The following is a 27,751-nucleotide window of genomic DNA, read 5'->3' as shown; positions in this document are numbered from 1 at the left end:
GGGACCCTTAATCACTATGGGGTTTTTTTGTTTTTTTTTTAATTTTATTTTTATTAGAAGTACAATAAGTTACAGTAATACACACCACAAATATCTTATTACATTTGTTGTACCCCTTCATTTTTGAGCTTTAAGAAAGATAGAAATAAAAGAAGTAAGGAAAGTGAGAAAGAATCGTGAAAGTGCAGGAAAGTGTTGGAAAAAGAAATCCCATTAGAGAGAGAGTTAGAGAAGAAAGTTAAGAAATAGACCCTAGAAAAGAAAGAAAGAAAGAGAAACAATCGCTCTATTATAAAAAACTCCGCAAAAAGGGATATACCAACCATATTTTTCATGTTACCAGATCCTGGCACCATTTATTTTTTAAATTACTATTGCATCTTAAGCTTCTAGTAAGCTCATAAATGCAGACCACGTCTTTTGGAAGTGGTCTGCTTTGCCTGCGAGGAGGAGTCTCATATCTTCCAGGTGTAATGTTTGGAACATGTTTGAAATCCACATTTTTATTGTTGGTATAGGAGCTTTTTTCCAGAATTTGAGTATAAGCTTTTTTCCCGTTATTAGCCCGTAATTAAATAAATTCTTTTGAAACACATTTAGTTCAGGGAATCTCTATGTTAAAAGTAATGTTTTCCTGTTCATAATTTTGTACCTCTCAGTTAGGTCTCCCCTCAGCCTTTTCTGTTCCAAAGCCAACAACCTCAGTCTGTCCAATCTTTATCCGTAGCTAAAAATGTTGAATCCTGGCAACATCCTTGTAAGTTTTTCTGCATCATGGACTTTAGCAAGTCCTTTGACGGTTCCCTGAATGTGATGGTTCAGGTAGACAGGGTGGTGAAGGCGGCATTTGGCACACTTACCTTCATTAGGTTGAGTACAAAGGAAGGGATATCATGTTAAAGCTGCACTAGTCGTTGGTGTAACCACACTTGACGTACTGTGTTAAGTTCTGGTCGCCCATCTACAGAATGGATGTCAATAAGTTGAAAAGGATGCAGAAGAGATCTGGAGCAGCGGACCATGAATTACTGCTTTAATTAATCGGCTGCTGATACGTGGAGGGCCTTCACGATCAATTCTGGCTCTCTGCTTGGATGTCGGTGGTGTGGGCTGAATATTCTCTGAGCCTCAATCCTCGAGCAAATGGGACTAGCCTAGAATGGCGATTTGCTCGACAAGGCCAAGTTAGCCCCACGGGACTGTTTCCTTGCTGTGTAACTTTATGACTCTGGCTTTAGATGGCTTTACAAGGGGAGTAACTCGGGTCATATGTGATTGTAATGTTGAACGACTGTCTAGAATCCAGCAATCTACTGAGTTTGTTAATTACTGTGATAACATCAAGGCACATGGTGTCTCATGACGGGGAAGATTGTGAAGAGACAATTTAATTGCTGCTAACCCAGTTGAAATCAGCTAAGTTAGTGGAGACATTTAAAAACAAACTGTTGTTAAGAGCAAAATTTTATTGACCGACTAAGTGTTTTATGTTTTCTTGTTACTTTCCCAAACGAGAAAGAATGAAAACTGAATGAATCGGTTAGTTAGTTGCCACTCATGCTCTAATACCTCCACAAGTGACCATCTGTGCTGAAGTTCGGCAGAGTATCTTAACTGAACCTGGATAATTCCCTGACCCCATCCTTGTCTTGGATTATTGCTGTTGTCCTAGCTAAAGTTAGCTAACTAAGTATTATCAGGGAATCAAATGCTATTCTTGGACATACATTGTCCTCAAATTGAATATGTTAATTTAATTTAAAATGCTGTTTTTCCTTCTCATTGAAAATTCCTTTAACTTGTAGCTTTTCTCATATGACTTAATGGCCTGTCCCACTTTCACGACCTAATTCACAACCTTTTTTACTCGTGGACATTTTTCATCATGCTAGAAAAATGCCCCGACCTACTTGATGCCAAGAGTACCTACGAATAGCATCACGGCCTGCTATGACCTACCTACGACCTCGTGACGACTATGCTGCGAGTATGAGTCAAGGGCAAACTCGGCAGAGCTGGTCCTCACACTCAACAACCCCTCCTTTGACTCCTCCCACTTCCTCCAAGTACAAGACATAGCCATGGGCACCCACATGGGCCTCAGCTATGCCCGCCTCTTTGTAGGGTACGTTGAATAATCCCTGTTCCAGGCATATACTGGCCCTATCCTCGAACTCTATCACAAGACCGAAAAAGGGTCTTGACCCGAAACTTCACTCATTCCTTCTCTTCAGAGATGCTGCCTGTCCCGCTGAGTTACTCCAGCTTTTTATGTCTATCTTCCCCAAAACTAGCATCCTTCATCTTTTTTACAGCATAAAAAAATCACCAAAGTTGCTGAAAAAGGGAGGGGGTGAGATTCAAATCATGGAAAGCCAAATTAATGTTGAGCCACTGTCAATTATGCTATTAAATCTTTTTTCAACCCTTTCACCTGCTGAATTATGCTCTAGGTAACATTTTCCTTTTTTCCACTTGCCCAAACCCTTTACAAAATCTTACATTTTGAAAGGTTCTAAAAACAGGAACCCCTTTTGGATAACCTGTTAGCAGCTAACTGAATTGAGATGTAAAATGCATAACAAAGCATATCAAGCATTTTTGCTTTTGTAAGCAGGATAGATAAGTGATTCCATAACCTGAATATATCAAGTTCAGCAAAATTGTTATATATTGAATATTAAATAATGTGTACTTAAGATTATATCCACTTTATAACTAATTTTCAACTAGAGTGTCAATTCTTGGTAATTAAATCTTGACTTTGCAGGACAGCAATGGCATCAAATTTGCTCAGATTATTAGCAATTGTGTAAAATGGCATGTTGTTGTTTTGTGAGTAACTCGGGAGAGTGGGACAGGGGCTTAAGTTGGATGATGTATCTTTTCCTGGGATGTCAGGACTGTCTTATGAAGAAAGACTGGATAGACTTGGTTTATACTCTCTAGAATTTAGGAGATTGAGAGGGGATCTTATAGAAACTTACAAAATTCTTAAGGGGTTGGACAGGCTAGATGCAGGAAGATTGCTCCCGATGTTGGGGAAGTCCAGGACAAGGGGTCACAGCGTAAGGATAAGGGGGAAATCCTTTAAAACCGAGATGAGAAGAAATGTTTTCACACAGAGAGTGGTGAATCTCTGGAACTCTCTGCCACAGAGGGTATTCGAGGCCAGTTCATTGGCTATATTTAAGAGGGAGTTAGATGTGGCCCTTATGGCTAAGGGGATCAGAGGGTATGGAGAGAAGGCAGGTACGGGATAATGAGTTGGATGATCAGCCATGATCATATTGAATGGCGGTGCAGGCTCGAAGGGCCGAATGGCCTACTCCTGCACCTAATTTCTATGTTTCTATGTTTCTAAATGGGTATTTTGTTTATGTGCAAACTTAAAAGAGTTTGTACGTTCTACCTGTGAACGCGCGGATTTTTTCCACATTCCAAAGACGTCCAGGTTTGTAGGTTAATCGGCTTTTGCAAATTGTCCCAAGCATGTAGGATACAACTAATATATGGATGGTTGCTGGTCGGCGTGGACTCGGTGGGCCTAAGTGCCTGTTTCCAAGCTGTATCTCTAAACTAAACTTAACAATAATTTCTACTGGTATCTCTTATGTTTTTTGGTTTTTTTTGGACTGGTTTTAATATTTCTAATTTGTCTCCGGCTTTACAATGGCACCAACATTTCATTACAAATCTTGAGTAATATGTTGTTTGAGAGAAGTACTGAGAAAACCTTGGAGTTGGAGTCCAGACTGACTTGTAAAAACTGTCAGGGTAAATGAAACTCTTGAACAATGTTTAACTTCCCAATTTATTTAGTCACAAGGTATATAACTTTTTAATTATACCCCATCTCTTAATGCGATTCAGTAAATTTGAAGGTGACTAAATGACAATTATGTGATCTACTTCTGATTTTGCACCTGGCAGTCCTTCTGAGTACTTGATAAACCGTTACTAAGTGGTCTTTGGATAACGGTAGCTGAATAAAAGCTAGGTACATTAAAACCACACTGATGTTTCCTCCCACTCAAGTCGTACAGGTTCGTAGATTAATTGGCTTGGTGAAAATGTAAAAAAATTGTCCCTAGTGCGTGTAAGGTGGTAATGTGCGGGGATCGCTGGTTGGTGCTGGTTGGGACTATGTGTGTCAATGGGTATGTCTAAACTAAATATTACAAAACATTACAAAACAAAATATTACAATATTTGGGATCGGTAGCTTGGTTTGTTACAAGTTGAAACAAAAGCCTTACTGTACTGTCAGTCTGAGTGTGTGGATTCAGTTGTTCGAAATTAGTATTCCTAAATTTCAGATATTGATTTTAATCCTCTCAAGCATATAAAATGCATATTTTTAATACTTAAAAGATAGCTAACTTTTGTGTGAAATTGTAAGTGAAACTTAAATTATGTTAGTTTGATTATTCATATTAATGCATAGATTTATTATTTAGACTTATTTAGGGAACTATTTATGCATTCCATTATTTATTTGATTATTAAATTATTTATTTTATCAATTATTCATATTGCATCATTTTTAAATTATTTATGTCTTAATTTTGATATTTACAAAGGTGCTGACACTGCTACACAACACTTCTTCTTGCATTGTAATACTGTACTGAATAATACAGTGTGACCTCTAAGATTTCAGTGCTGTCATTAGGTACAGTACATTCCAACAGTCCCTCATGAATGGAGTTATTTGTTATGACTGATTTGTTGCACTGAGTTTTGAACTTATACCATTTGTATTTTAGACATTTTATTAATGTGGAACTTGTTTTTATGCTCTTTATTTTCCTAAATTCAACCAGCATTATAGTAGGCACTTGCATGAAGTAATTTTATTATTTTTGTTTCCCTGCTGATGTTCCATACATTGTTCCCATTTACCAACAGGAATTTCACATTTCACATTTCTCATTTGTCTTTGTGACATTAGAGTAGGCCATTGAGTTTGTACTGGGCTTTCAGAGAGCCATCCCATTGTTTCCCATTCGTTTCCCTCCAACCCAATCCTTCTCATCCCACTCCTCCAATGTTCTCCAACATATAGATTCAATAAGAATAAATGTATAGATTAAAATGGAGCATATTTTCAAAAAGATGGCTTATTTAGTCATGATTGATGTCAGCGTATTGTGAGGCTTTTGGTTTTCTATTTATTTGAGTAAGGACATGCCACAGACTAATTGTTTTGATATAATGGTAATTTATATAAAAATCCTAAAAACTGAATTATTCTTGGAATGCTAAATCTTTGTTGCACAGTTCATCCGTGCATAAATATGCAGGTGTACCTTGGATTCAAGCTACGACCACAATCTGTATTCAAAACTGTGTATTTTATTTACGCAGTGCTGCTCTTCAAGTTGAAATGTATAGGTCCAGATAACTGTATCAGTACCATACACCTGCAAGCCCACTCCTTTATGTAGAACCAGGAGCAAATTATTTCAAGAATGGAAGTGGTAATAACATTGGCGTCCCCTGGAGTAGAGGTTGATAATGGCATTTTTATTTTGCTTTATTTAAAGAACCGACAGAAGACTAAAGTTGTTTGTGATTGTCCAAGATGCTAACCCCACTGTCACAATGAGCTAAAAATGGTAGGCCTAGCAAGGCCACTTGGTAGGTTTCTATGATAAATAAAGTAGTAAATGTACAATTAGTAAATGTGTTTTCATTATCATTACAAGGTTTTATGATTTCAATCAAAAGTACAGATGGAAGGTTCAGAGAGTCTTTGCGAAGATGGAAAAGCAAAGGTAAACTGAAGATTTTGTAAATCTAAAAGGGAATGCTTGAAATATTTAGAAACGAGGAACGACAGATGCTGGTTTACGAAAAAAGACCCAGTCAGGCAGCATTTCTGGCGAACATGGGATAAGTGATGTTTCGTGTTGGGTCTTCAGATTAAAAGAGAGAACAAGGGACAAAGGGAGATGGAATGATAGGAATGGTGGTGGTGCCATGTGAGGATGACAAAGGTCATTGCGTATATCTGTGGAAGGGATGAATGAAAATAAGGAATGCTGGAACTGTGAGATACAAAACAGCATGGAAACAAGAAACCTGAAATAAACTATGGAATCTTGAAATACTCAGTAGGCCAGGCAACACGTGGAAAGACGGGCTGAGTTAATGTTTCAAATGGATAATTTTCATCAGAACTGCCCAATACTGATTCAAATACAAAGGCCTTTTATTTGACATTGTTGAATTCCTGTTAAGACCTCGGAGCTGTTATGTTGTAATGAAAGTGAGCAAGTGATGCAAACAAAAGCTTTTCACTGTACATGTGATAAAAATAAACCTTGACCTTAAATATTAATCATAACAAATTCCGCAGAAAATAAGTGCATGCGCCCTGGACTAATCTATTTTGTGAAAATTTCCAGATAATCACGTAGCTGTTATTGTATGGAAACCTGGAGATCAAAGCATTCAAAAAATAATGTAGACACTAAAAATTCAATTGAAAATCCGGAAATTGGGTAGGTAGGAGAGTCCATGAACTTGTATCCTTGAATGTAAACCTTGACATTTTAATCCAGTGAAAAATCAGTCCTTTGTATCCTACAAAATAAATGATTCTTCAATTAGCAACATAGAAACATAGAAAACAGGTGCAGGAGGAGGCCATTCGGCCCTTCAATCCAGCACCGCCATTCATTGCGATCATGGCTGATCGTCCCCAATCAATAACCCGTGCCTGCCTTTTCCCCATATCCCTTGATTCCACCAACCCCAAGGGCTCTATCTAACTCTCTCTTAAATCCATCCAATGATTTGGCCTCCACTGCCCTCTATGGCAGGGAATTATACAAATTCACAACTCTGGGTGAAAACGTTTTTTCTCACCTCACTCTTAAATGGCCTCCCCTTTATTCTAAGACTGTGGCCCCTGGTTCTGTTTTCAACATTGGGAACATTTCCCCTGCATCTAGCTTGTCCAGTCCTTTGATAATTTTATACGTTTCTATAAAATTCCCCCTCATGCTTCTAAACTCCCGTGAATACAAGCCTAGTCTTTTCAATCTTTCCTCATATGACAGTCCCGCCATCCCAGGGATCAATCTCGTGAACCTACGCTGCACTGCCTCAATCACAAGGATGTCCTTCCTCAAATTAGGAGACCAAAACTGTACGCAATACTCCAGATGTTGTCTTACCAGAGCCCTATTAACTGCAGAAGAACCTCTCTACTCCTATACTGAAATCCTCTTGTTATGAAGGCCAACATTCCATTAGCTTTCTTCACTGCCTGCTGTACCTGCATGTCAACTTTCAATGACCGGTGTGTACAAGGACACCCAGGTCCCGCTGTACCTCCCTCTTACCTAACCTAACCCCATTGAGATAATATCTGCCCCCTTGTTTGCCGCCAAAGTGGATAACCTCACATTTATCTATATTATACTGCATCTGCCTACTCACTGCAACGTGATTTGTTTCAGTTGGGCACTTTCATGTTTTGTCTTTAGTAGCCTACTGTTTTTGATTTCCCCTGAGGTTGTATACCTGAGGTCAGGGTTTTGGCTATAGATTCTGCGTAATCCTATTTTTTATAAGCCAAATTGATTTGCTGAGATCCATAATCCTCTGGCATTTTCGGCACCTCTAATGGGATCCCACCACCAGAAACATCTTCCCACCTTTCCGTATAGAGCGTTTTCCGCAGAGACGCTTTCCGCAGAGACCGTTCCCTCCGCAACTCCCTGGTCAATTCGTCCCTTCCCACCCAAACCACCCCCTCCCCAGGTACTTTCCCTTGCGACTGCAGAAGATGCTACACCTGTCCCTATACCTCCCCCCTCGACTCTGTCCAAGGACCCCAACAATCTTTTCATGAGACAGAGGTTCACTTGCACCTCCTCCAACCTCATCTACTGTATCCGCTGTTCCAGGTGTGGCCTATATATCGGCGAGACCAAACACAGGCTCGACGATCATTTCGCTGAACTCCACTCAGTCCGTCTAAACCTACCAGATCTCCCGGCTGCTAAACACTTTAACTCCCCCACACTGACCTTCCTGTCCTGGGCCTCCTCCATTGTCGGAGTGAGGCCCTGCGCAAATTAGAGGAATAGCACCTCATATTTTGCTCGGGCAGCTTACACCCCAGCGGTATGAGCATTGACTTCTCTAACAAGAGGTACCAATTGCCACATCCGCACACCCTTTCGTTACCCCCCCCCCCCGCCGCTGTGGATTAAAGGCGCAGAAAGATCGAGAAAGTTCTGCAGAACAAATATTCTACAGCTCCGTTCCGCTATAGGATCTTTCTTCTGCAGATCTCGGATCAGCGGCGCCTCTCGCGCTGAACCTTTTCCTCACTGCTCGCGCAGCTCGTGAAGCCCCGCCCCTCCAGAGCCTTGCGGACTCTGGAACTGTACCTGGAGGCCTTGTTGGTATTCACAGTACTTCCAGTAGTCTCTGTGCTATAACATTCTGTTTATTATGTCTTGTGCACTACTTGATGTACTAATGTATCATATGATTTGCCTGAATAGCATGCAAAACAAAGTTTTTCACTGTATATCCGTACACGTGAGAATAATAAACCAATAATACCGATAATAGTTGCAATGCAGATAGGTGGCAGATGCTAAGAAAGTGTAGGGTAGTTCTTGATCCCCAGGATCTAGCACTCTGTAGCTCAGCAGCTGAAGTATAACAGCAATTCAGAATTGCCGAAGAGGGTACATGACTGACCGCAATAAATGTCTTCTTGTGATCGACCATGAGCTGTGCGTTGAGGCAATGATGGCCTGCAATTCAGAAAGCCGGAGTATCATACCCCACAGAAAGATGCCCATCAAGTGTATGTCCATACTAAAACGTACCAAGCTTATCTATTCTCTCCTCATAGCTGACACTTTCCAACCCAGGCAGCATCCTGGTGAATCTGATTTGTACCCGCTCCAGAGTAATCATGTTCTTTCTGCAGTTGTCCCATTTTCCAGCGCTTGGTCTTCTCTAACTTAGTTTTTCAAGTTCTCATCAAAATATGTCGTAAATATTGCTTCCACCACATCTAGGGAATGTCTTTAAAATTTTAACATTTGGGTGAAAACAATATCTTCCTCCGATCCTCCCTTAATCTCCTAATAGTACCAACGATCTGTTGTTGATCAACCAAATTGATACGACAGACAAGAAGGCACATCAACGCCTTGACTTCCTTCGAAGACTGAGGAAATTTTGGATGTCTCCAATGACTCTTACAAACATCTACATATGCGCCATAGAAATCATACTACAGGTGCACAACCTTTTATCCGGAGTTCCGGAAACCGAAAAGCTCCGAAAACTGGACATTTTTTCCAGGATGTCGTCTGCACACCAAAGCTCGCGTTTGGCGCCAAACTTGACCCGAAACGACCCACGGTCAACCCAGGTCTGTACACTGTAGCGGCTGCCTCCTCCCCGGAGACCGGGGAGACACTTAAACATCTGTAAATCATTGCTTAAATGTTAGTCAATTAGTTTGGAGGGCTTTTATGTGAAGGGGGGTGAATGGGCGCTGTGGCCGCCGACTCCCAACATCGCGGAGCTGGGGCTGCGAGCGTCCGGCCGCGGGCAGCGCCGGTTGTAGCTCCGACCCCGGCAACTCTACCCCTGGCTGCGCGGCGCTCCAAATCCAGCCCCAGCTCCGCGATGTTGGGGTCGGCGGCTACAGCGCTCCGGAGCTTATCGCACGGCGACCCGGTAAGGCATTGCCCGCTCCCCGCCTCTCCGACCAGGTAGGGGACTAAGAATTAAAGTTTCCCCCTTCACCCCCCCCCCCACCACATAAAATCCCTCCAAACTAACTGACTAACATTTAAGCAATGATTCCCCGGTCTCCGGGGAGGAGGCAGGCGCTCCAGACTTTTCAAGCCGCCGGCGCTACCTACCTAATCTACGCTAAAAATCTTCCATTCCGATATCCGAAAAATTCCGAAATCCGAGAAGTGTCTGGTCCCAAGGCTTTCGGATAAAAGGTTGTGCACCTGTATCAGGTTTCATCACCACTTGGTTTAGAAACATATATTCCCAGTTCATCACACAGATCATAGTTCCCACAATTGACTATCGACACTTCACACTGCTTCAGAAAACCAGCTAACATAATCAAAGGCATATCCCATCCTGGTTATTCTTCCTCCTCCCTGCTCCTTTTGCTCGACTTATTGTACTTGAGTTTGATGTGATTGTATTTATGTGTAATGTTATCTAATCTGATTGTGTAGCGTGCAAAACAAAGCTTTTCATTGTACCTCAGACACGTCACAAAACCTAAATATTTGTATGCCCTTTGTTAAAAGACATGTTAAGCATAATAAATTCTAACATTTTACCCAATTTATGCAACTTATGATTTTGTTTACATCAATCCGGCCATTCTTCAGTCTTCTCTGCTCCAAAGAAAACAAACCAGGCCAATCCAGTCTTTCCCTATAACTGAAATGCTCCACGACAGGGAGCATCCTGTGGAATCCCCTCGGCAACCACTCTAGTGCAGTCACATCCTTCATAAGGTGTAGTAACCGACATTATGCACTGTACTCCAACTATTACATAACTAATGAATTATGTAATCGTGGAGTCATTCACCACAGAACCAGGCTCTTAAACTCACCATATCCACAGTGGTCATCAAAGTACCTATTGAAAACCAAACCTACCTGGATTAGAGCCTACTGTGCCTTGGTAATTTAAGTGCTGGCCCAGATACTACTTAAATGTTCCTGCCTCCATAACCTGCTCGGGCTGTGCAATTCAAATTCCATTAATCCTCTGCTTCAGAGAGTTATATAGTGTTGGAGTGGCTTAACTCGTACATACTGACCCAAGATGCCTTCCTAAGCTTGTCCCATTTGCCTGGATTTGGCCCATATTCCTCTCAACCTTTCCTATCAATAAACCTAACGGAGTGTCTTTTCGGACTTAACAGCATAGGACAGGATCAGGCCCTTTGCCCCACAATGTGTTAGTCAAACATGATGCCAAGTTAAAATCTCCTCTGCCTCCATGTGTTCCATATCCTTCCATTCCCTGCCTATCTAAAAACCTCTTAAATGCTACTCTCTTATTGAATTGAATTGAATTGAATCCCTTTATTGTCATTCAGACCTTACGGTCTGAACGAAATTTCATGCCTGCAGTCATACATACATCATACAATAATAAACAACAGTAAACACAAATTAACATCCACCACAGTGAGTCCACCAAGCACCTCCTCACTGTGGTGGAGGCAAAAAAATCTTAGGGTTACTGTCTCTTCCCTCCTCTTCTCCCTCTGCGCTGAGGCGATTCCCCACCGGGCGATGGCACAACAGTCCCGCGGCTCACTGAACCCCGCAACGGGCCGGCTCAAACACCGCGGCCCGGGGGTGGTCGAAGCTGCCGCCCTCCAGTCCAGCATACGCAGCCCGCGGCTCAACCCAGGACTCAGGTCACCGCCGCCAGAACGCCGTCCCAGCCACCGGAGCACCGTTCCAGCCCCGAGCCGGATCGCCCTCACGTGAGTGCCGTTCTCCCTCGGGCTGTGCCACTCCGACGGGAGTGCCGTTCCTCCCTCGGGCTGGGCCACTCCGACGGGAGTGCCGTTCTCCCTCGGGCTGGGCCACTCCGACGGGAGTGCCGTTCCTCCCTCGGGCTGGGCCACTCCGACGGGAGTGCCGTTCCTCCCTCGGGCTGGGCCACTCCGACGGGAGTGCCGTTCCTCCCTCGGGCTGGGCCACTCCGACGGGAGTGCCACAGCCCCTCACGGGAGAGTCTCGGCCCCTCGCCAGGCCGTCCTCACGGGAGCGCAGTTCCAGCCCCGAGCTGGGCCGCCCTCACGGGAGCGAGCCCAGGGCGAGTCCTGACAGGCTCTGCCTCCGGAGTCCCGAGGTCGCCAGCTCCGCCATTAGGCCTCAGCGCAGACGGAGGTAGAGAGGGGGGATACGACGAAAAAGTCGTATTCCCCCCAAGGGAGAGACAGCAAACCCCGTTTCAACCCCCCACCCCCCACCCCCCACATAAACACAACCTAAAAACCAAAAACGCAACTACACAAAACGAAAAAAAACAACACAAAAAAGTAAAGACAAACGGACTGCAGGCGAGCCGCAGCCGTTCTTATCTGCCTCGCCCACCACCTCACTGGGCAGCACCACTCTCCATTAAATTTTGCCCCTCTCACATGAAAGCTATGCCATCTAGTCAATAATAAATCCAAAAACAGGCCTTTCAGCCCAACTAGTCTGCCGGCAAAAACGCTGCATCCCACCTATGCTATCCCACCTGAACACGTTTGACCCATATTCCTCTAAACCTTTCTTATCCATGAAGCTATACAAATGTCTTTTAAATGTTATTATAGTACCTCAACTACTCTAATAATTAGTGGATTCGAGGGTTGGGTCGAAGGTGATGGTGATGGTGAAGTTGAAATAGGCATGTTTTGCACGCGTGCAATTAGGCAGTTCCAATGCAGCAGATAAAGAGTTGTGGATAGTGCCAGGGTGCATTTGAAACAAAGTGTTCAGTTTAGCAAATGAAAACCCAAACATAGTTAGGGCTCATTGAAATCTCCTTTGTTTTGAGAAGAATCAAAAGTTGTTGGTGAGAAGAAGTTCCACCAGGCAAAGGAAAATGTTAGTTGAGGAGATCTGATTGTATCTGTTCTTGGAAGAATGTTTTTTTTTTGTAGAGATAAGAGCATTTAAAGGGCCTGTCCCACTTTCACGACCTAATTCACAACCTTTTTTACTCGTGGACATTTTTCATCAGGCTAGAAAAATGCCAGACCTACTTGATGCCACGAGTACCTACGACTAGCATCACGACCTACCTACGACCTCCTACGACCTCGTGACGACCATGCTACGAGTATGAGTCAAGGGCAAACTCGGCAGGTCGTGAAAGTGGGACAGGCCCTTTAGACTCTCGTCATATTGTATCCAGTAATGTTAAGCCTGTAATTACCAGGCATTCTACTTGAATACCAAATTTGCTGCCCTACATTTATCTACTACGTCTTCTGAGACCAGAGAATAGAAACATAGAAACATAGAAAATAGGTGCAGGAGTAGGCCATTCGGCCCTTCGACCCAGCACCGCCTTTAAATATGATCATGGCTGATCATCCAAAATATGTACCCCGTTACTGCTTTTTCCCCATATCCCTTGATTCCGTTAGCCCTAAATAAGTCTTGAAAACATCCAGTGAATTAGCCTCCACTGTCTTCTGTGGCAGAGAATTCCGCAGATTCACATCTCTCTGGGAGAAAATGTTTTTCCTCATTTCAATCCTAAATGGCCTACCCCTTATTCCTAAACTGTAACCCTCTGGTTCTGGACTCTCCCAACATGGGGAACATTTTTCCAGCATCTAGCCTGTCCAATCCCTTAAGAATTTTATATGTTTCTATAAGATCCCCTCTCATACTTCTAAATTCCAGTGAATATAAGTCCTGTGCCGCCTCCCGGGAATTAACCTGGTGAACCGACGCGGCACTCCCTCAATAGCAAGAATGTCCTTCCTCAAATTAGGAGACCAAAACTGCACACAATACTCCAGATGCGGTCTCCCAGGGCCCTGTACAACTGCAGTAGGACCCCCTTGCCCCTATACTCTAATCCTCTCGCTATGAAGGCCAACATGCCATTTGCTTTCTTCACTGCCTGCTGTAACTGCATGCTTACTTTTAGTGACTGATGTACACGGACCCCCAGGTCTCATTGCACCTCCCTTTTCTTAATCTGACACTAGTCAGATAATAATCTGCAGCCTTGTTCTTGCCACCAAAGTGGATAACCTCACATTTATCCACATTATACTGCATCTGCCATGCATCTACCCTCTCACCCAACCTATCCATGGCACCTCCTGCCATTCTGAAAAGGACCCGTTAATTCCTATTCTTGGCTTCCTGTCTGCCAACCCCCAATGCCATGTGCTCTAATTTTGCTCACTAATCTCTTGTGTGGGACCTTGTCAAAGGCTTTTTGAAAGTCCAGATACACCACATCCACTGGCTCACCCGTATCCATTCTACTTGTTACATCCTCAAATATTTCGAAAAGTTTAGTACAGCATGATTTCCCCTTCATAAATCCATGCTGACATCCAAATGCGTTGCTATAACATCTTTAATAATCGACTCGAGCATCTTCCCCACTACCGATGTAAGGCTAACTGGTCTATAATTTCCTGTTTTCTCTCTCCCTCCCTCCTTTCTTAAAAAGCAAGGTTACACTAGCTAGCCTTGAAATATCTGAAAATTTCTGCCAGCACCCCAACAATCTCTCTTGGTTCCCATATCAGCCTTGGATACATATTGTGAGGCACCAGTTATTAATTCACTTATATCCCAGTGAGATATCTTTTTGAGGGATTTGGTTCAGAGCCCGAGCCTCAATTCTCCAGCTACAATGTCCTTTTCCACTGTGAACATAGATAAGAAGTATTCATTTGAAACATCTAGATCCTCCAGCTTCAAAGTCAGATGCCTTCAAGGTCGGCAGAAGAGCGGCAGGTGAAGGAGTGAGTGCGGATTTGCTGCAGTAGTTAAAGCCTTGGTGAGTTTTTCAAGAGTGGGTCATTTAAAAACCGATAACTAAATTTGTAATTTCGCTAATTTGTTCATTGAACAGCAAATAAAAGTAGGTCGCTTTGTTGAAGTGAAATGCCTTGGTGAATAAAGTGTGTGTCTTTGGCGAGGAGGCTACACTTGATTCAAAATTTGTGTTTTGTGATGTTTTGTCCACTGAAGAAATGTCAGGCAAGTTGGTACAGTGTGTTTCCTGCAGGATGTGGGAAGTCAGGGACACCGCTGGTGCCTCTGACAACTACACCTGCGGAAATTGTGTCCGGGTGCAGCTCCTGAATCAACGTGTTGGGGAACTGGAGCAGCAGTGGATGACCTTGGGGCCATCCGGGAAAACGAGAGTTTCCTGGACAGGACTTACAGTGAGGTTGTCGCACTAAGGATACCGGAATAGCGAAGGTGTGTGACTATGAGTAAGAGGAGTAAACGTAGAGTGCAGGATACCCCGGTCACTGTACCTAATGAAAACAGGTACACCCTCTTGGGAGCTGTCGGGGCAGCCCCCAAGCGATGCGACTCGATCGGCAAGACCAACGTCGGGCAGAGCTATAGTGGTGGGTGACTCCATTGTCCGAGGTGCGGCCAGGGGATTCTGTAGCAGCAGACGAGGCTCGAGGATGGTCTGTGCTCCCTGGTGCCAGGGTTCAAGATATCTCGGACCGACTTCAGAACATCCTCGAAAAGGAAGGTGAGCATGTGGGCAAAAACGACGTCGGGAAGAAGAGGAAAGAGTTTAGAGAGTTAGAAAGAAGGCTGAATAGCAGGATTTCTAGGGTGGTTATCTCTGGAGTACCTCGTGCTGGTGAGGGCAGGAACAGGGAGATAGGGGATCTGAATGTGTGGCTGAAGGGCTGATGCAGGGAACGGATTTAGATTTATAGACCAGTGGGATCTCGTCTGGGGTAGGAGTGACCTGTACAAAAGGGACGGGTTATACCTTAACTGGAGGGGACCGACATTCTGGCAGAATAGCGGGGGGGGAGGGGTTGAAAAATTGAGAGTATAAGGATGGATTTAAAGGGAAGAGAGTACAGGAAAAATTATGAAATACATCCAAATTAATGGGATGGAAAGTTCAAGATGGGAGAATAGAGTAGAATGCCTTTTATTGTCATTCAAACAGCTTGATTTGAACGAAATTGCACTTCCTACAGTCTTAACATTACAAAAAAAAACAAGACCCACACTTAACACAATTTACACAAACATCCATCACAGTGAATCTCCAACACCTCCTCACTGTGATGGAAGGCAAAAGTCTTATCTCTTCCCTTTGTTCTTCTCCCGCGGTCCAGCATTCCAACTGCAACGTCGAGGCGACTGGGGCTCCCGATGTTAAAGCCCCCGGAGGGCGATGGTAAGTCCCGGCGTCGTTAAGCCGCGCGGGGCAATGTTAGGCCCCGCTCTGTCATTTAACCCCGTGATTCCGGCGGGAGAAGTTGCCGTTGCGGGAGCTCCGAAAAGCGGTCTCCCTCCAGGGACCTGCGAGCTCCCGATGTTACCGTCCACAGGGCCTGCAGCCGGAGCCTCCGAAGCTCCGAAGTCGGTTCGCAGCCGCGCGCCACCACAGCCCTTCCCGCTCCAAAGTCGGCCAGCTCCGCGATGTCAGGTCCGCAGGCTCCGCGACTGGAGCCCTCAGGTTGGTCCCGGCCACTGCCGGCTCCACGATGTTAGGCCCAACGACATCGGAGACCCGAGAGAGTAAGGTCGGGTGAAGTAGAAACCGGTGTGAGAGGGGAGATGAATACCAAATTTAAAATGTTATATATGAATGCACAAAGTATAAGAAATAAAGTGGATGAGCTTGAGGCTCAGTTAGAAATTGGTAAGTATGATGTTGAGGGAATTACAGAGACATGGCTGCAAGAGGATCTGAGCTGGGAACTGAATATTCAGAGGTATACGTCCTATCGAAAAAGACAGACAGGTGGCTCTGTTGGGAAGTTAGTAAGTTCAGTCCTTTGCGAGGGTTGACAGAATCAGAAGATGTAGCGTCATTGTGGATAAAATTGAGAAATTGTAAGGGTAGAAAGACCCTAATGGGAGTTATCTACAGGCCCTCAAACAGTAGCCTAGAGATAGGGTGCAAGTTGCATCAGGAATAAAAATTAGCATGTAACAAAGGTAATGCTACAGTGGTTATAGGAGATTTCAATATGCAGGTAGACTGGGAAAATCAGGTTGGTACTGGACCCCAAGAAAGGGAGTATGTAGAGTGCCTCTGAGATGGATTCTTACAGCAGCTTGTACTAGAGCCTACCAGGGAGAAAGCAATTCTGGATTTAGTGTTCCCAGATTTGATAAGGGAACGCAAGGTAAAGGAACCATTAGGAGGTGGTGGCCATAATATGATAAGTTTTAATCTGCAATTTGAGAGGGAGAAGGTTAAATCGGCAGTTGAACAAATGGGACTATGCAGGCATGAGGTAGTAGCTGGCCAAAGTTGACTGGAAAGGGACCCTAGCAGAGATGATGGTGGAACAGCGATGGCAGGTATTTCTGGGAATAATCCAGAAGATGCAGGATCATTTCATTCCAAAGAGGAAGAAAGATTCTAAGGGGAGTAAGAGACGACCATGGCTATCAAGGGAAGTCAAGGACAGTATAAAAATAAAAGAGAAGGCATATAACATAGCAAAGATGAGCAGGAAGGCAGAGGATTGGGAAACATTTACAGATCAACAGACGGTAACTAAAAAAGCAATACGGGGAGAAAAGATGAAGTACGAAGGTAAGCTAGCCAAAAATATAAAGGAGGATAGTAAAAGCTTCTTTAGGTATGTGAAGAGAAAAAAATGAGTTAAGACAATTGTGGGTCCTTTGAAGACAGAAACATGTGAATTTATTAGGGGAACAAGGAAATGGCAGACGAGTTAAACAGGTACTTTGGTTCTGTCTTCACTAAGGAAGACACAAACAATCTCCCAAATGTACCAGGGGACAGAGGACCTTGGGTGATGGAGGAACTGAAGGAAATTCACGTTAGTCAGGAAATGATGTTGGGTAGACTCATGGGACTGAAGGCTGATAAATCCACAAGGCCTGACGATCTGCGTCCCAGGGTAATCAAGGAGATCTAGAAATTGTGGACGCATTGGTGATCATTTTCCAATGTTCTATAGATTCTGGATCAGTTCCTGTGGATTGGATGGTAGCTAATGTTATCCCTCTTTTCAAGGAGAGAGAGAGAGCGAGAGAGAGCCTGACATCAGTGGTGGGGTCGATTATCAAAAATGTAATAACGGGTCATTTAGATAGCAGTAACAGGATCGGTCCAAGTCAGCACAAATTTACGAAGGGGAAATCATGCTTGACAAATCTTATGAAATTTTTTGAGGATGTAACAAGTGGAATGGATAAGGGAGAGCCAGTGGATGTAGTGTGCCTGGATTTCAGAAAACCTTTGATAAGGTCCCACACTGGAGATTAGTGGGCAAATTAGAGCACATGGTATTGGGGGAAGGGTATTGACATGGATAGAAAAATGGTTGGCAGACAGGAAACATAGAGTAGGGATTAACGGGTCCCTTTCAGAATGGCGGGCAGTGACTAGTGGGGTGTTGCAAGGCTTGGTGCTTGGTTCAAAAGGTTAATTCCCGGGATGGCGGGACTGTCATATGATGACAGAATGGAACGACTGGGCTTGTATTCACTGGAATTTAGAAGGATGAGAGGGCATCTTATAGCAACATATAAAATTATTAAGGGATTGGACACGCTAGATACAGGAAACATGTTCCTGATGTTGGGGGAGTCCAGAACCAGGGGCTGCAGTTTAAGAATAAGGGGTAACATAGAAACATAGAAAATAGGTGCAGGAGTAGGCCATTCGGCCCTTCGAGTCTGCACCGCCATTCAATATGATCATGGCTGATCATCCAACTCAGTATCCTGTACCTGCCTTCTCTCCATACCCCCTGATCCCTTTAGCCACAAGGGCCACATCTAACTCCCTCGTGCACCTATTGTCTATATATCTATGGCCATTTAGAACTGAGATGAGAAAAACCTTTTCACACAGAGTTGTGAATTTGTGGAATTCGCTGCCTCGGAAGGCAGTGGAGGCCGATTCACTGGATGCATTCATAGATAGAGCTCTTAGGCAAGCAAAATCAAGGGATATGGGGAGAAGGCAGGAACAGGGTACTGATTGTGGATGATCAGCCATGATCACATTGAATGGCGGTGCTGCTCGAAGGCCCACTGGCCTACTCCTGCACCTATTGTCTATATATCTATGATCACTTTGGTTCTCTAGTTACCCTCATGAAACAAATCCCTCAAGTAGATATCTCACTGGGCTTATAAAGTGAATTAATATGCTGAGTGGATGAGAAAATGGTATACGATAGAACTAGTATGATCAATGGTTGTCGTGGACTTGATTGACCAACGAGCCTGTTTCCGTGATCTATCTCTAAAAATAAAAATAAAGTATTTTGCAGTTCAGTTTTTCGGCAGAGATCGTTCTGTAATGATATGGCTGAGGAACAGCTTCTTTCTTGCTGTAATTAGACGCTTGAATGGTCCTCTCACATACTAAGATGAATTGGTGATCTCCCAACTTAGCGTGTTGCGGCCCTTGCACTTTACTATCTGCTTTTTCGCTGCAGCTCCAACACCATATTATCCATTGTGTTCTTTTTTATTCTACAATATCGTAGATATGTATTTGTATAAGCAAATTTTTTCTTGATACATGTGACAATAATAATAAATCTAAGTTGTTGGTTTATTCACTGCTTTTTAACTTTGAAATGCTACCGAAGATATGAATAGTTTGAATGTTATTTACAATTAAATTTGAATTTTATTAAATTTGAACATGGTGAAATTTTCAGTTTTAACACTGAAAATTTTGAATATTTGAATTTTAATCTGTAACAAATAAATGTTCAAAATCAATCTGTTACTTGCCTGGATAGTCATCAAATTGTATTGCACAGGAACTGTGCCTTTTATGGCTCCCCATTTCCAGGCCAACATTTTTAAAGAAAATATAGCAATAATATTTAAATAATGAAAATGTCATGTGTGACAAAGTTTTCAGACTGAACTGCACTAAGGCAAATAAAATGAGCTTCAAACACCAGGTTTTCAGGGGTTTATGTGCAGTGCAGAAGAGGTGCTATTTGCATAGCAGTTCTGAAACAAACTGGTCAAACAATTCTGCACAATCACCCACATCAATAAAAATGGTTTTGTTTGGTGTAGTGAGATGTATGCTCAGCTAACTTCACTACAATATTTTGGAAAAATTAATAAGAATGTGGGTTGAATCTCTGAAATTGAGAAACAGTGCTAGAATCTGTATGCATTTAAAATTGTGATGATACAAAAGTACATAAGGATATATCAAATATTAAATTTGATAAAAAATTACCAAGCATTTGATGCATTGTAGAATCTCCACAAGGTTACGGTATAAATGTAATGACGTAGAAACTGAAATTCAAAGAACCTGTTATAAATTATAGAGGCAGTCTGTTTCCTGTTGTATTTTGTCAGCCATCTTCCTGTATTAACCGGCTTCATACAAAACAAGCAGTAGTTTTTTGTCATATTTTGATGATTATTTTCTGGCAGTTTTGTAAAATCTTGAATTAGCTCTGGATCTAAACACTGTTATGAACCCAGTGTCACCTTTTTGTTTAATGTTGTACTTAACCGGAACTAATTGTTTTATCACTTAAAGTCTAAAAATGAGAATACATAGATCTGGACAAGCATGATAAGCTCCTTCCAAGCAATATTCTTCCACTATATTTGATTTGATTAGATTTCACAATTTAAATAAAATATATATATATGTTCAAACTGAATACTGTAAAGATAAAGTCGGTCTAAATAATTATACCAAACTAACATGAGGAAGCATTAATGATTTTTTCCAATCAAGTATGTTCGGTATTCTTTTCGCAATTAGCTTGCACTGATCTTTACTTGGCCTTTGTCTCCTAGCCTATTGTTCTGGATTCAGATATTTCATTTTCTGTGCATGTACTCTTCTAAATACTTTACCAGAAGAGATGTGGAATATTAACACCTACAGTCTGTTCAAAAGCACAGTGAAGGACTATTTAATCCAACTGCCGAGGCATTTGATTTAATCATGCATAGTACCAGTCTAGTATAGCATCTGTTTAGTAGGTAAACTCTCATCAAATCCATTCTTGCACTACATAAAATAGTCAATTTAGTATTCTTCATGAAACTTAAATGCTAAAATATGTTTCATTAAATGTCCCCACTACAGTTTATTGCTTCAGCTTATTGCCTGTGGTCATACTGTATTATATATGAGCCCCTCAACTCATTATGCCTCCAGTCTACTTTTTTTTTTACAGTATCTGTTTCACTTCACTTCTGATTTCAGTGCGTTGAAGTAAAAATGGAAGCCCCACAGATTTCAGAAAATTTCATTGCTTTACTTTTTTCAAATAAATTTGAATACATTGCTGCACATGTTAGCTTCAAAGTCATTTTCGACAAACTGATAAAGCTTTGCTGGTTGTATCAATATGATATTTGATAAATGCTACATCAAAAGTTATTGAGGAAAATGAAACCTCATGGACAGAAGTTGTTAACTAATGCAAACTAGAGTGACGGCATAAAATTATGTTTGACAGGTTGGTCATGTGTCATGAGTGGTCTTCCATTGGAATTTGGACTCTGACCTCAACCTTTTACAATTCGTATAAATAATGTTTATATAGGGATCGAAGGTTCAGTTGATAAATTTATTCTTGGTGCAAAGATAGTTAGGAAAGTATATTTTGCAGAAGATGGCAGTCACCTGTAAAGAGATATAAATGTTAAGACCTGGCAAATAGAATAAAATGAGGGAAAATGAGAAATGGTCCATTTTGGTTGGAAAAAATAAAATAAAGCACATGATCTAAATGCAGAGAAAATGTATTCTGACAAATGATTCACAAAAAGCTGTTATGCGAGAATAGCAGTTGATTGAGTCAATTAACAATATATGATGCTAAATTACTAAGTATATTCAATGCAAAAGAAGGGAGTTTAAGCATTAGATAAGTAGGGCATTGGTGTGGCCACATTGGGAGTTGTATGCTCAGCACTGGTCTCCTTGCTTAAGGAAGGGTACATAAGGATGCCAAAGGTTATGGGGCGAAGGCAGGAGAAAGGGGTTGAGAGGGAAAGATCGATCAGTAATGATTGAATGGCAGAGTAGACTTGATGGGTAGACAGATGCTCCTAGAACATGAATATACATAGGGAGCAGCTCAAAGAAGGTTTGCCAGGCTAATGCTTTGATTATTGGATTGTTTCATGAAGAAAAATTGGACAGATTTTACTCGCATTCATTTAACAATGCGAAGGAATTTGCATGAAACATACATAGCATAGTACAGAACAGTTACATGCCCTTCAACTCGCCATGATGCCAATATTATGAATTACATCTGCTTACACATGGTCTATATCCCTGTATTCCCTTGATGTTTCATTTTGTCTAAATGCCTTTTAAATATCATTATCATATCTACTTGTACCACCTCATTTGGAAATGGGTTCCAGTCAGCTATCACTCGCTAAGTTGGGAGAAATAAAATTCTCGCAAGTCATAGTCATACAGCGTGGAAACAGGCCATTCGGCCCAACTTGCACCACACCGACCAACATGTCCCCTCTACATTAGTCCCCCCCCTGCCCATATACCTCTAAATCTATCCTATCCATGTACCTGTCTAAATGTTTCTTAAACATTGCGATAGTACCTTCCTCAACTACCTCCTCCATCAGCTCGTACCATACACCCACCACCCTTTGTGTAAAAAAAGTTATCTCTGGGGTTGCTATTAAATCTTTCACCCCTCACCTTAAACCTGTCCTCTGGTTCTTGATTCCCCTACGTTGGGCAAGAGACCCTATGCTTTTAGCCGATCTATTCCTCTCATGATTTTTGTACACCTTAATAAATCACCCTTCACCCTCCTGCGTTCCAAGGAATAAAGTCTCAGCCTGCTCAAACTCTCCCTTTTGCTTGGGCACTCGAGTCCTGGCAACATACTTGTAAATCTTCTCGGCACCCTTTCCAGCTTGACAATATACTAAAAATAGGTTGCCCCTCAGCCTCCAATAGTCCAGAGTAAATCAATCTAACCTTTTGGTTACTGTCTAATCTAGGCTTTTCCCTTGTGAATCTCCTGCATCCTCTCCAAATTCTTTAAATTATTTTTGCAGAATGGCGACCAGAGCTGCACACAGTACTCCAACTGTGGCCTGACTAAAGTTTTATACAGCTGCAGCATGACTTCCCAACATTTACACTCAATGCTCTGATCGATGACGCATGCATGCCGTTTCCCTTCTTTATCACCCTATTCACGTTCATATAAGGTACTCTGTACATCATTGTCCCAAGAGTCCCTGCATTTACTGTATAATTTCCACTTATACGGGAAATTGAGTGGTGTTGACAGGTGGTATGTGTAGTGAATGTTTTCCTTAATGTGAGAATCTAGAATTGAGTGATTAAAAATAAGGGCGCCCAATTAAAGTAGCTTTTTTTGAGGCTTTGGAACTCCATCTCAAAGAGTAATGGAAGCAGAGAGTTTGGATGTTTAAAGAAAGTGTAAATGGATAATTGATAGGTAATGATGTGAAAGATTCTTGGAAGGTAACCTTGGATAGATTGGAATGGGGAGTTGAGATTACAGTCAGGTGATCCATCATCCTCTTAAATGCATAATATTCTGCACTGACTTTATATCTTTTTACTTGGTGCCTTGACTTAGGCAAGCATGCTCCAAGCCGCCTTGACCACCCTATCCACTTATGTTGTTTATTTCTGGGAGTTGCGGAGGAGTTACATTCCTCTTGCATTTAACACCCAAGTGGCATCATCATACACTTGTCTGGATTAACCTTTGTCTACCATTTCTTATTGTATCCTACTGTATCATTCAACAATCTTTCACCCTCCATAACTGCACCAATGTTCGTACTGTATGCAAACTAATTAATCAACTACCTCCATTTTCATCCAAAATCATTTATTTTTTATTGTAAACAGCAAAGGTCCCAGCACTGATATCTGCAGAGTACTCTTGATCACAGACCTCCAGCCAATATAATCTCGACCAGTAATCTCGTCATATACCAAGCTAGATTTGCTAGATTAATGAGGGACCTTGTCAAATGTTTTACCGAACTCCATGGAGACAACATCCACAGGCCTACCCCCATATCAATCATCTTTGTAACCTCCTTTTAAAAAAAAACTCATTCATATTTGTAAAGCAGTATCTCTTTTGCACAAAGCTATGCTGACTTTCACTAGTAAGTCCATGCTTTTCCAAATGCAAGTAAATCCTGCCCCTAAAATTTTTCTCCACCTCAGATGCAAGATGTGTCACTGATGTGTCATTTTTTTTGGATTATCCTTAATGCCATTCTTGAAAATAGGAACAACATTGATTATTCTCAAGTCTTCTGCTGGGAGGTTAGAAGCTAATAAATATTAAGGATGTTGTAGCAGGGGACTTACAAAAATAGAGGTAATGAACGTCAACTATTTTATGAAATGGAAATCCTGTTTAGCTAATTTAGAAGTTATGTGCTATGCGTAAAAGGGAATAAGAGGATCGTAATATCTTTACCTTTCCAGGAGGCATTTGACAAGATGCTGCATTACAGTTTATTGCAGCATTTAAAAATTCCATCGTATCGGAGGTAACACATTGTGGAGAGAAGATTGGCTGGCTAACAGGAAATGGGATGAGGCAAAAAATAGTGCAGAAATTGGAGTCAGCAGTGCAACCCAAGTCCATAGGAGTTCATAATTGCTGAGGTTAGTGTTGTGCTATGTTCAAGTTGCTGGGAAAAAGCTGTTCTTGAACCTGGTCGTCATGGTTTTAGGGAACGAAATGAGAGCTTGGCCAGGTTGGTGTAGTTCTCTGAAGATATGAATTCTCTTTTTTGAGGGTGCTCCTCCTGTATATCCTTTCAATGGTGGGGGGGGGGGGGGGGGGTCAGTTCCTGAGCCGTGTGGCAGTGTCCACCTCACTTTGTAATATATTTTATTCCTGGGTGTTTGAATTACCGAACCAGGACGTAATGCAACCAGTCAGTGTGGGCTTTGCCATGTACCTGTGGAATTTCAATAAAGTATTCAACAACATACTGAATCCTCTGAGTCTTCAAAGGAAGTAAAGGCATTATTGAGCTTTATTTGTGATCACATCAATGTGCTGGGCCTAGGACAGATCTTCAGAGATATGCAAACCCAGGAACTTTCAGCTATTGACACTGTCCACTACTGTCCTGTTGATGTATTTTATATCCATGTGGAAACAAAAAACTGCAGATGCTGGTTTACCAAAAAAGTGCTGGAGTAACACAGCAGGTCAGGCAGCATCTCTGGAGAGCATGGGTAGGTGACATTTTGGGTTGTGACCCTTCTTCAGATTGAGGAAGAAGATTCTGAATCTTTCTTTATGTCCTCCATCTTTGAAGTAAAGTAAGGTTAAAGGAAAGTAATCTGGTTATATTTTAAAATATAGCTTTATGGATTTTTATGTGGCTCTTGCAAATTTGTTATTTGTTTGATTAGCTGAGCAGGTGTTTCAAGTGTACTCATTTAAAAATAAATATGGTATAATTGTTGTCCTTGGGTGACTAAGCAGTAACTTGGAAAATGGCAGCAATTTACTTCATAAAAAAAAATATTCAGGTCGAATAGCAAAGTTAATTCACCCCCTGGTCTGTGCCTTCTCAACAGATATATATTTAATAGGGCTATTTGATATTTATTAAGTGGTCTATCATACAGCTTTTGCTTTGCAGAAAATACAATGTTTGATCTGTATTTTCATGCGTTTCACTTTAATATTTTGTCAAGGATCATACCTGAAGTATATAGCCATTGACAAAAAAAGTACAAAATGAAAGTGAGTGGTAACATAAAAGCTTTCAATGCAGGAGAGGAGGAGGAGGATGGCTGAAACGTACTAAAATGCAGGTTTTAACAAGACTTTATATTATACAAAACTACAAATTACGCAGTTACTATGTGCAGCCTATCTTAATGTTTGATCTTTCCAAAAAGTACAAAGCTTAAAAAGTTGTTTGCTAAAATACGTTGGGAAATATTCTTCAGTGTGTAAAGCTCACCCAAAAAGTGTGTGAAAATTATATAGCCAACAGATGTGCTGGCAATAAGCTCATACATTATGCACTGAAGAAAATAATTCCTTTTTAGTGATATATGTAGCTTTATTTCACAATTTATATCATAGTTCTTTTAAATGCATGGTTGATTTATTAAAATAGGGCCATCTACAATGGTAATGGATTTTGATATGTTTTTGTTGACATATTTTATATTATTTACGAGAATGTAGTGATGTATAATGGAGTTGAAATGCGTGGTACTGTGTACTGAAATGATGTTGCGAAATACAGAGCTTTCTACTAAGAGGCTTCTTATTTGAAAGTCTAGCTTCAGTTCTACTCTGTCTTTTCTATTAAATGTTTTATTTATCTCTTCATTTTTGTGAGACTGAAGACCTGAAGTCTAAAGTTGGTTTTCGTGCTATTTTTCTCTCTCTCTCTCTGCAATCTCTCACCAATAGACTGAAAGTCAACAATCCAATACTAGTACAGCTACAACAGGACCTTCTGAGTATTTGAACTGAACTGATTTAGCAATATAGCTAATATCTTATTGTTATCTTGCACTAAGACAGTAAGACTGATATTCTTTGGGAGGCTCTACCTGCCACTTGAATGCCTCTTTTACAAGGCTGATGGCATTCCATTGTTATGCTCACTGCAGAAAATGCTGGTGACTTTTTTCAACTTTTTTACATTTGCCTTTAATTTACTGTTTAAATGTTCTTATGAAATGGGAACAGGAATGGACCATACATCTTTGGTCCACAATTTGGTAAGATTAAGGCTGATCTGATCTTTGAAATTATCATTTTAACAAAATGAGAAAAATATTTTGAGGCGCAGCTACATTGTCCCTCAAATGTTCATAGCCTAGAAAAAACCTAAACTTAAAGTCTGCTTTGGATTCTATGTTTATCTTGAAACTGTGTTAACGACATCGAGCTTTGTCAGTGAAATGGAAGGAGTTAAGGATTATTCTTAACATAAATTGTTAACTATTTTTAGGTGGATAATGAAAAGTAGTTGCTATGGTTGACAAATTTAATATACCAGGTTATAAACTCCATTGTGACACCAGAAGAGCAAAGGAGTGAATTTGAAGATGTATTTTCATTTCTGAAGTACACAAGAAATGCAGTTATCGATGAAGTAGATTACCCCCCTCTCCATTGCTTAAAATTCTGTCTTTGAAAAATATCTGCCTCATTATTTCTTGGCACTAACTAATTCATCTAAACTTGATTTGAAAACTGCTAAGGAAGTAGAGAATTTCCCAAATTTTGTTTCTCTTGCACAGTGTACATTGATCAACTAGATGGGCATTTGAGTCGAGAATGAACTTACAAATCAAAACGACCTTCCCTCTGTAATATAGTTTTCAATTTGAGTGTTAACTTCCCAGTATTTGGTATTGGTAGCATGTTGCAGAATCTATACTTAAGAGTCATAGAGTGATACAGTTTGGAAACGGGCCCATCGGCCCAACTTGCCCACACTGGCCAGCATGTCCCAGCTACACTCCTCCCACCTGCATGCGCTTGGTCCATATCCCTCCAAACTTGTCCTATCCATGTACCTGTCTAACTGTTTACTTGTTGCTCTCCCCATTTTTTTGTAGTTCCATAGTATGTAAAATGAATTATCCATTTAATATCGCATTATGCATTAGAACAACTTTAAGTACGTGTGAAGCACATTGAGGTGGATCTCAGAGATATGACACACATTGAAGACTATAATCTTACATGAAATTATATTGCTTTGCATACACTTCCACATAGGACCAGATGCTATGCAATAGTCTTTCCTGGTTGTGTATGCTCCTAACCTTATGTAAAACTGACAATTATTTAAATGTAATTCCATCAAATCTACTTGGAAAATCATTCTAAACTATATGATTTTTTATGTAACTCTTCACCTTTTAGAAGATTTCTAATCCCAATTTGTTTCTGGTCCTTCAGAAGTTTTGTGGGATCTTTATTTGTTATTAAAATGTG

At 41.5% G+C, this 27,751-nt stretch overlaps 1 protein-coding gene across 3 annotated transcripts in view; it reads left to right on the top strand.

Annotated features, from left to right (window-relative positions):
* tbc1d5 (TBC1 domain family member 5) overlaps positions 1 to 27,751 on the top strand; it is a 422,753-nt gene that overhangs the window by 18,924 nt on the left and 376,078 nt on the right. The window contains exon 1 of one of the 3 annotated variants that reach the window (XM_033050908.1): positions 5,758 to 5,780. The exons of the other annotated variants lie outside the window; for them this stretch is intronic. The gene's annotated coding sequence lies outside the window, so the exon portion shown is untranslated. Of the gene's footprint in view, positions 1 to 5,757; positions 5,781 to 27,751 lie in introns of those variants that run through there. 3 annotated transcript variants of the gene reach the window in all.

Source organism: Amblyraja radiata, chromosome 2 (assembly GCF_010909765.2).
Source record: "Amblyraja radiata isolate CabotCenter1 chromosome 2, sAmbRad1.1.pri, whole genome shotgun sequence".
Taxonomy (NCBI): Eukaryota; Metazoa; Chordata; class Chondrichthyes; order Rajiformes; family Rajidae; genus Amblyraja; species Amblyraja radiata.
The sequence above is the reverse complement of the archived record's forward strand: the minus strand, read 5'-3'. Positions and strand labels throughout refer to the sequence as shown.